This window comes from Arachis stenosperma, chromosome 3 (genome assembly GCF_014773155.1).
Source record: "Arachis stenosperma cultivar V10309 chromosome 3, arast.V10309.gnm1.PFL2, whole genome shotgun sequence".
Taxonomy (NCBI): domain Eukaryota; kingdom Viridiplantae; phylum Streptophyta; class Magnoliopsida; order Fabales; family Fabaceae; genus Arachis; species Arachis stenosperma.
The window spans coordinates 151,215,598-151,224,429 of record NC_080379.1 but is presented as its reverse complement, the minus strand read 5'-3'; the positions used below and the strand labels follow the sequence as shown (position 1 = coordinate 151,224,429).

Below are 8,832 nucleotides of genomic sequence, written 5' to 3'. Positions count from 1 at the left end.
TGCTGTTGGATTCTGACCTCCCTGCACTCGAAGTAGATTTTCTGGAGCTACAGAAGCCCAATTGGCGCGCTCTTAACGGCGTGGGAAAGTAGACATCCTGGGCTTTCCAGCAATATATGATAGTCTATACTTTGCCCAAGATTTGATGGCCCAAACCGGCGTTCAAAGTCACCCTCAGAAATTCCAGCGTTAAACGCCGGAACTGGCACCTAAATGGGAGTTAAACGCCCAAACTGGCATAAAAGCTGGCGTTTAACTCCAAGGAGAGTCTCTACAAGAAATTGCTTCATTGCTCAGCCCAAGCACACACCAAGTGGGCCCGGAAGTGGATTTTTATGTCATTTACTCATCTCTGTACACCCTAGGCTACTAGTTTTCTATAAGTAGGACCTTTTACTATTGTAAAAAAAAATCTTTTGATCACTTTATATCTCTAGATCATCTTTGGACATCTAGTTCTTAGATCATTTGGGAGGCTGGCCATTCGGCCATGCCTAGACCTTGTTCTTATGTATTTTCAACGGTGGAGTTTCTACACACCATAGATTAAGGTGTGGAGCTCTGCTGTACCTCGAGTATTAATGCAATTACTATTGTTCTTCTATTCAATTCCGCTTGTTCTTTGTCCAAGATATCACTTGTTCTTCAACTTGATGAATGTGATGATCCGTGACACTCATCATCATTCTCACTTATGAACAAGGTGACTGACAACCACTTTTGTTCTACAAGCAACCAAGGCTCTAGTGAATATCTCTTGGATTCCTGATACACGATGCATGGTTGATCGCCTGACAACCGAGTGCTCGCCTGACAAACGAGCCAGCCATTCCGTGAGATCAGAGTCTTCGTGGTATAGGCGAGAACTGATGGCGGCATTCAAGAGAATCCGGAAGGTCTAACCTTGTCTGTGGTATTCTGAGTAGGATTCAATGATTGAATGACTGTGACGTGCTTCAAACTCCTAGCAGGCGGGGCGTTAGTGACAGACGCAAAAGAATCACTAGATTCTATTCCGGCCTGACCGAGAACCGACAGCTAATTAGCCATATGCTGTGACAGAGCATAGGAACGTTTTCACTGAGAGGATGGGAGGTAGCCACTGACAACGGTGAAACCCTTGCATAAGCTTGCCATGGAAAGGAGTAAGAAGGATTGGATGAAGACAGTAGGAAAGCAGAGAGACGGAAGGGAAGGCATCTTCATACGCTTATCTGAAGTTCCTACCAATGAATTACATAAGTACCTCTATCTTTATCTTTATGCTTTATTCGTATACCACTATACCCATTTGAGTCTGCCTGACTAAGATTTACAAGGTGACCATAGCTTGCTTCATACCAACAGTCTCCGTGGGATCGACTCTTACTCACGTAAGGTATTATTTGGACGACCCAGTGTACTTGCTGGTTAGTTGTGCAAAGTTGTGTAGTGATCACAATTTCGCGCACCAGTCTCCTTTTGAAGTCTCTGAGGATATGGCATCTTAGGCTTGTACTCAGGAGCCTTTGGAAATGTAGGATGAGCGTCTAGAGAGTCTGGGAATGGATTGTCCGCACGCTTTGGAGGGGCGTGCTCCAATTCTCCCTTCTTCTCCTCTGGAGCTTCCTTTTCAACCAGCTCTTCATTGGCCTTGGTCTCAGAGCCAGCTACGTTGCCACTTTTCAATTGAATAACCTTGCAATCTTCTCCTGGGTTCACCACTGTATTACCTTGAAATGTACTTGCAGACCTCTCAAGTAATTGCTTGCTCAGTTGGCCCATTAGCACCTCTAAATTTCTAATGGAGGCTCGAGTTTCCTGCATAACTTGTGCCTCTGTACTTGCCACTTGTCCACTTATCAAGGTGATAGCCTTGCATTCCTCTCTTGGATTTGGAATTGGGTTACCAAGAAGGCTATTAGTGGTCCTCTGATCAATTTCATTAACTTTGGTGGCTATTTGACCCATTTGAATCTCCAGGTTCTTGATGGATGCTCTGGTTTCCTGTCTAAAACCTGTCAATATTGCTTCCAAATAATTGTTCAGTTGGATATCACCCTGAGAATTATTGTTGATGTTCTGAGGTCTCTGAGGTTGATTCCTCCATCCAATATTTGGGTGATTTCTCCATCCCTGGTTGTATGTCTTAGAATATGGGTCATTATTGGGATTCCTAGGACCACTCCCCATGTAATTCACCTGTTCAAAAGAAGGTTGAGCATAATCATAATTATCATTTTGCACAAAATTACCTGCCATGTCATAGGAGACTTCCTGTAGTGGATTTTGGGTGTTGATAGCTGAGACTTGCATGCCACCTGATAAACCACTATTTTATAGTTTATATTGTGTTTAATTGTGTGGTTTTGTCGTGATCCTTACCCACTTATTCATCAATTTAGTATGCATTTAGATTTCCTTCCTGAATTTATTACATGTTTGAAAATTGCTTCCTAGAGACTTTAATTATTTAATTTTAATTCTCCTTTATTCCATTCGATGCCGTAATCTGTGTGTCAAGTGTTTCAGGCTTTATAGGGCATGAATGAGACGGAGATTGGAGAGGAAGCTAGCAAAAATGGAAGGAACACAAGAATTTGAGGAGATAACCAGCGAAAAGTGACGCGGTCGCATGGCTCACGCGACCACGCGAAGGAGCACAAATCGCAGTGACGCGGCCGCATGGCTTGCGCGGCCGCGCGGATTGGAAAGCACAAGCAACGCGGTAGCATGGACGACGCGAACGCGTGAAGAGGAAAAGTGCAAGCGACGCGTCCGCATGGACGACGCGATCGCGTGACATGCGCGATCTGCATAATCTGCAGAATCCGAAACCAGCGATTTTGGACCCTATTTCGGCCCAGTTTTCGGCCCGAAACAGCAGACTAGAGTCAAAGAATATGCAGAAACAACGGAGACACATTCATTGAGTAGTTTTAGATCTAGTTTTTCACTCTCTTAGGTTTTTCTCTCTAGTGTTTAGAATTTTAATTTTCAATTGGTCTTAGCATTGGAACATTGAGAAGAGTTATTTCCTCATCAAGACTTCATCATTCTAGTTTGTTCTCTTAACTTGGTTTTATTCTTCCATGTTCTTTGTTATGTTCAATTTTGTCATTCGGATACTTTTATGATTAATTAATGCAAGGATTATTTCTTTTTAATTTAATTTCAATTCCAATAATCATGTCTTCTTTTAATTCCCTTTTATGTGCCATGGATTCTTTATTTACAATGCGTGAGTAGTTTCATTACTTGATGGGGAGTTGATTAAAAGGAACTCTTGAGTTGGAAGGATTGAAGGAAAAAATTGTAATTGGGTTAAATGTTGGATTGCTATCCTGTCACCGACGCCAATCCTTTTGAACTAAGTGGGTTGCAACTTGTGAACAGATCTGGCATTCCCACTTGTTTGACTTTTCCTTACCTAGTAAGGGATAACCAAACAAAACAACTATTAATTATAAATTAATCTTACAATCACACCATCAATGATAGAGATTCTAACCAATCAATTCCCACTCAAGGCTTTTATTTATATTATTTAAAATTCCTCAATTTAAATTCCAATTTACTTAGCTCAACTTCTTGGAATATCTGATTAATAAAACAGCACACTTTTCTGCAACTCGTTGGGAGACGACCTGGGACTTAAAACTCCCAATAATTTTAATTTAAACTTTCTGTGACATATTTCTAAATTGATAGGAAGATTTTCGGTGAGTTAAGAACTATACTTGCAACGTAACCATTTAAATAAATTTTTAATTCACCAGCTCCTGCACTTCATCAATTTTTGGCGCCGTTGCCGGGGAGTTGCAATAGAGTGCTAATTTTATTAATTTGAATTTATTTACTTGCATTTTATTTAATTTTGCTACTATGAGCTGCATGTTTCTTCCGTCAAATGACACGTTCACTTTCTGATCCGCGCTTGCTAATATTCGATCCTGAAATTGAAAGAACAATTTCACGAATAAGGCGAGAATAGCGTAGGTTAGTCCGCTCTGAGGGCGTATCTGAAAGTTAATCTGAGGAAGAAACCAGCCGCCGTTCTACTGATTCGGTTGTTTTACGTGCAGAAAACATGGCAGCTAAAAGAGTTACCATTCAGGAGGAAGGAACTCCTAATTTTACAATGCAACCGTTTCAAGCGCATCATCCAACGGTAGCTATGGATTTTGAAATAAAGACCGCACTACTAAATTTGATGCCCAAGTTTCATGGCCTACCTGCTCAAGAGCCTATCAAGCACTTGAGAGATTTCCAGGCAGCCTGTTCTACTGTCAGGCGTGATGGCACTGATGAAACTTCATTTCTGCTGAAAGCTTTTCCATTCTCTCTTGAGGGAAAAGCAAGAGAGTGGTACTACACTCAACCTCTAGCAAATGTATCCAACTGGGATACACTCAGAAAGGAGTTTCTGGAGAAATTCTTTCCATCTGAAGTTACTGATAAACTGAGGAAGGATATCTCTACAATTGTTCAGGATGACAATGAGACTCTCTTTGAATACTGGGAGCGCTTCAATCATCTTCTGGAAGCATGCCCCCACCACATGATTGACAAGATCGTGCTACTCAGCTATGTCACACAAGGTATGAGGCCCCAAGATAAGACCACATTGAAAAGTGCTAGCAATGGGTCTATGAAGAAGTACAAGACCACCGATGAAGCTTGGCAATTGATAAGTGATTTAGCTGAATCTACTCGGAACCACAAACAGAAGCAAGGCCGTTCAAGGGCCGTTGCAGAAGTATCTTCTGGCATAGAGACTGCTGCTCTAAATCGAAGCATCTGTGAAATGACCAACCTGCTGAAGCAAATGCAGTTAAATCAACAAGCTCAGCAAACTCAACCGCAGCAAAACCAACAACTAGTTCCACAAAGAATTTGCGGAATTTGTGCTGATTACAGCCATTACACTGATGAATGCCCGCAGCTCCAACAAGAAGACAACATGGTGGCATCCACTCACAACTTCTATGACCGCCCCAACCAAGGGTACAATCAAAGTGGAAATAATAACCATGGATGGCAGGATAGTTCAAACCAGAATTGGAGGGACAATAATAATAGGGGAGGCAGAGATAATCAGGGAAATCAGAGGTGGAATAATTACAACAACAGGCAGCAAAATCAACCTTACCGAGCACCTCACCTGAGGCAAAACCAAGGACCACCGAACAATCAGCAGCAAACCTCTCAATTTACTCATTCTTATGTATCTTCTAATGAAGATTTATTACAAGCTTTTGAGAAAAGACAACTGGCCATGGAAAATACCATCGTGAACAGTATTAACGCCAGTCTGAATGGTTTCACCTCTACTCTGCAAGCTTTTATGACACAACTTGGTTCAGCACAAAATTCCAGTAACCAACCTTCAAGCACCACTGGAATCCCCTCTCAACCATTACCCAATCCAAAGGGAGGCATTAATGCCATCATCCTGAGGTCCGGAACCACACTGCAGGAGAGGAATCAGCAGGAACCAAGCTCACCAAAATACGCCTCAGCTGAAGAGGTGGTAGAAATCGAAGATGTTGAAGAGGAAGAGGATATACAGGACATAGCTGAAGAAGAGTTAGCTCAACCACAGGAAGAAGCACAAAAAGGTGCAGGCACCACAGAAAACACTACTCCCATTCCATTCCCACAACTTGCAAGGAAGCCTAGGAAGTAGCTGGAACCTGATCCTAAAATGGTAGAAATATTCAAAAAGGTTGAGGTAACTGTTCCCCTTTTTGATGTTATTCAGCAGGTACCTAAATATGCAAAGTTTCTAAAAGACTTATGTATCCATAAAGACAAAAATTAATGAATTAGAAACTATTCCTTTAGGTAGTTCTATATCTGCTTTAATGGGAGGATTACCTGAAAAATGTAGTGATCCAGGTCCTTGCATAGTTAGTTGTACTATTGGTGGTGTAGTAATTTATGATTGCATGTGTGATTTAGGAGCATGTGTCAGTATAATGCCTTTGTCTATATATGATGTTTTAAGGCTCCCTCCCTTAAAAAGGTCGGCAGCTCGTTTTGTGTTAGCAGATAAAAGCATTATTACAGTGGCTGGAGTTGCTGAAGATGTTTTGGTGAACATTAAAGGGCTCACATTTCCCACTGATTTTTATATCTTGGAGATGCCCCATAATGATTCAGATAAGCCATCATCAATCCTACTTGGAAGACCATTCCTGAAGACATCAAAATTCAAATTGGATGCTTTTTCAGGGACATACTCCTTTGAAATAGATGGCCGCATAGTAATCTTCAATCTGAATGGAGTCATTGACAACCCCCCAGAAGATCGTTCTATCTTCCAGTGTGATGTCATAGACGAAAGTGTGGCTGAAGTTCAAAAGGAAGAGTTTGAAGAGAGGCACACTGGACAAGGTCCAAGTGTGGGGACCCTCTTAACTAACAATGAGGACACTTCGCCATTTTCACAAGCCCCAGATAACCCAGAGCCTGCCCATGATTAAAAGTTAGAATTGAAACCTCTCCCTCCACATCTCAAATATGCTTACCTTGAGGATGAGCAGAAGCTTCCGGTTATTATTGCAAGAGAACTGACTTCTCAACAAGAAGAACAGCTACTTGATGTGCTGAGGAAGCATAAGAAGGCAATTGGGTGGAGTTTGGCAGACATAGTGGGAATCAACCCTCAAATATGCGAGCACAGAATATTTTTAGAAGAGGGAGCAAGACCTGTCCGTCAACCACAAAGAAGATTGAATCCTACCATCTTGGAAGTTGTCAAAAAGGAAGTGACCAAACTATTGGAGGCCGGTATCATATATCCCATTTCAGACAGTGAATGGGTTAGCCCAGTACAAGTGGTGCCCAAGAAGTCCGGAGTCACTACCGTGAAGAATGAGCATGGAGAGCTCATAGCAACTAGAGTTCAGAATGCTTGGAGAGTCTGCATTGATTACAGGCGTCTCAACCAAGCTACTCGTAAGGATCACTACCCACTTCCATTCATTGATCAAATGCTGGATCGCCTGTCAGGTAAATCACATTATTGCTTTTTAGATGGTTACACAGGTTATTTCCAGATTCATATAGCTCTTGAGGATCAGGAAAAGACTACTTTTACATGTCCTTTTGGGACCTACGCTTATAAGAGAATGCCCTTTGGCTTGTGCAATGCACTAGCTACTTTCCAAAGGTGCATGATAAGTCTTTTCTCTGATCTTATTGAGGACTGTATGGAAGTTTTTATGGACGATTTTAGCGTTTATGGTGATTCTTTTAACCTTTGCTTAGATGGATTATCTAGAGTATTAGATAGATGTATTAATACAAACCTTGTATTGAATTTCGAAAAATGCCACTTTATGGTAAAGCAAGGGATTGTATTGGGACATGTGGTATCTAATAATGGCATTTCTGTAGACCTAGCAAAGGTGAATGTTATTTCTAGTTTACCTTACCCCTCTTCTGTGAGGGAAGTCCGTTCGTTCCTTGGCCATGCAGGTTTCTACAGGAGATTTATTAAGGACTTTAGTAAGGTGGCACTTCCCTTATCCAGATTACTACAAAAGGATATTGAGTTCGAGTTCAGTGAGGATTGCAAACAAGCATTTGATAAGCTAAAGACTGCTCTAACTCAAGCTCCAATTGTGAGAGGACCCGACTGGAACCAGCCATTTGAAATCATGTGCGATGCTTCCAACCATGCAGTAGGAGCAGCGCTGGCTCAGCGTGAAGGTAAGAATCCTTTTGTTATTGCCTATGCGTCTAAGACTTTAGACACTGCCCAGTCCAATTATACTACTACTGAGAAAGAGCTACTTGCTATTGTTTTTGCTCTGGATAAATTCTGGGCTTATTTACTTGGTACTAGAGTAGTAGTGTATTCGGACCATGCAGCTCTAAAGTATCTATTGGCTAAAAAGGAATCCAAACCAAGACTTATACGTTGGATACTGCTGTTACAAGAATTTGATTTAGAAATCAAGGATAGGAGTGGTAATCAAAATTTAGTAGCAGACCACTTGAGTCGCCTTGAACATATTAAGAATGATTCTACTCCTATAGATGATAATTTTCCTTTTGACAACCTGCAAGCAGTATCTGAGGTAGTCCCTTGGTATGCACCTGTTGCTAATTATTTAGTTAGTCGCACATTTCCTCCACATTTTTCTAAACATCAAAGAGACAAGTTGAAAAGCGAGTCTAAATATTATACATGGGATGACCCATATTTATGGAGATGTGGCGCTGACCAGATAATTAGACGTTGTGTACCTCAATCAGAATTCCAGTCCATTTTAGAGGCCTGTCACTCATCTGAAAGTGGAGGACATTTTGGCCCCCAACGAACAGCTAGAAAGATCTTAGACTGTGGATTCTGGTGGCCTACTCTTTTTAGAGATGCTGCTGAGTTTTGTAAATCTTGTCACCCATGCCAGAAATTCGGTAACATATCCAAGAGGGATGAGATGCCTCAACAATATATGCTTTTCTGTGAAATTTTTGATGTTTGGGGCATTGACTTTATGGGTCCATTTCTAAATTCTAGTGGATATTTTTATATATTGTTAGCTGTAGATTATGTTTTCAAATGGGTGGAAGCAATTCCAACCCGCACTGATGATGCTAACACTATTGTTTCCTTTGTGAGAAACCATATTATATGCCGCTTTGGATCACCACGAGCGATCGTGAGCGATCAAGGCACCCATTTTTGTAACAGGAGACTAACAGGATTGATGAAGAAGCATGGGATAATCCATAAAGTTGCAACAGCTTACCATCCCCAAACTAATGGGCAAGCCAAGGTGTCAAACAGAGAAATTAAACGTATCTTGCAAAAGATAGTAAAGCCTCACAGAAAAGACT

The 8,832-nt window shown here is 41.4% G+C and overlaps 1 non-coding gene across 1 annotated transcript; it reads right to left on the bottom strand.

Moving 5' to 3' along the window:
- Window positions 1-4,438: 4,438 nt before the first annotated feature.
- LOC130972206 (small nucleolar RNA R71) lies at window positions 4,439-4,546 on the bottom strand. Its single transcript, XR_009083399.1, has one exon. It is a non-coding gene; the product is annotated as a small nucleolar RNA R71 (small nucleolar RNA).
- Between the last annotated feature and the right edge of the window lie 4,286 nt (window positions 4,547-8,832).